Here is a 1,547-nt window from a genome sequence, read left to right as displayed (position 1 = left end):
ATCCTGGAACTTGACCTCCCTACACCTATTCATAGATTATCTCCACTTTGGTGCCCCATTTCTCCTAACTTCTTCATTTTTAAAAATGGCTTAGAGTATGTTCCCCATGTGACTTTTGTGTCTGCCATTTTGTTTTGTGATTCTTTACTAGTTGGTTGCTTCACTTCTGTGTTGCTCCAGCATTGGCATGATTGTATGTGTTGGTCAACAATACCAAATATGAAGGAGGGTGGAGAGAATGAAGGATACAGTCTATGCTGTAGATAATTTCTAATTCTCCTCATACTCATTTAAAAATAAACTCTCTTATACTTACCTGGCAGGGGAGATACCCTGGTACCCCGGGCATGCTGACTCTTGTACTTTCTCCAAATATGGTAAAATCAACTGCATACTTTGTGGTATTGAGGATCAGGGCTTTGCTTTTTTCTCTAAAAAATAAAATAAAATAAAAGAGAAGAAAGAAAGTAAGCCAGGAATCTGGGTCATAAACAGGAGCTACTTCTCTTGATTTGTTGTTGCTTGCTATTGTTGTTGTTTTGTTTTGTTTGTGTTTGTCTGGAATATCAGTTCTCAAGTTTCCAAGGCCAGTAGTAACCCCTAGAGCTCCTTGCATTAATGAGAGGTCCTGTGGGGCTTTAGTCTTCTAAAACAGTCCCTCACCATTGATAGCCGCAATGTCTGTGAACTTGATAGAGCACTGATTGGCAAGCCACTGCAGGAGGCGATTGTGGCCCAAGTCTGCAGCTGGAGTCTTAGGGGGACTTCTGAGGAAGCTGAAAGCCCTAGAGTATGACAATACGGTATTATAAGACTCTCTCTTCTCAAACTGGGGCCTGCTGAAAGCCCTAGAGTGTGACAATGCAGTATTATAAGACTCTCTCTTCTCAAACTGGGGCCAAAGTCGGTCTGAATTCTCAGGTTTCTGATTTACGTTAGTCCAAATATCACAGAATTGGGGATTTAGGTTGGTACTTTAGGGTGGCAGTTCTTTGAGGAAGATGGACAGTCTTTTGTTATGTTTTGTTTTTTTCTTAGCTGCCTGGAAAAAGAATGGTTGTAGACCTGAGGCTAGAGGCCCAGCTTAGCCCCAAATCTGTGTCTCATTAGTTGATGACCTCAGACAAGCCACTTAACCTCTCCAGGCTCCTCTGGGCCATGTAAATGCCACATCATTGAGCAACAAGGGTACTCTCTGTGTTTCCTCATTAGCTGAAGTTTAAGTGACTTAAGTGAAAAGGGTTCTGTTTCCCCTCCTGGGAGATGTCATCAATGGGAAGTGCTCTGTCATAGCTTTGAAGCTTCAACCATTGCTAGTCTTAATTTAAGTAAATTCATTCATGTCTAGAGACAGTGACAATTTCCCCCATGTCGTGGTAATTTGGTTAAATTTCAAGTCCTCACCAGAGCTTCAGAGCACATGGAAAGCCTGCTTTCTGTTCGGCCTGAGCTCTGCTTCTACAGACAATACAAAGTGCAGGAGGAGAATGTCCGAGTCATGATGCACAGGGCAAGATGGCATCTGCGTAATCCTAAAATCAGCATGC

The 1,547-nt window shown here is 42.5% G+C and overlaps 1 pseudogene; it reads left to right on the top strand.

The window, feature by feature from the left end:
• Positions 1-308: 308 nt before the first annotated feature.
• LOC118593596 lies at positions 309-433 on the top strand (annotated as a pseudogene).
• The last annotated feature ends 1,114 nt before the right edge of the window (positions 434-1,547 follow it).

Source organism: Onychomys torridus, chromosome 11 (genome assembly GCF_903995425.1).
Source record: "Onychomys torridus chromosome 11, mOncTor1.1, whole genome shotgun sequence".
Classification (NCBI taxonomy): Eukaryota; Metazoa; Chordata; class Mammalia; order Rodentia; family Cricetidae; genus Onychomys; species Onychomys torridus.
Note: the sequence above shows the minus strand (reverse complement) of the source record. Positions and strands in the feature narration are given on the sequence as shown.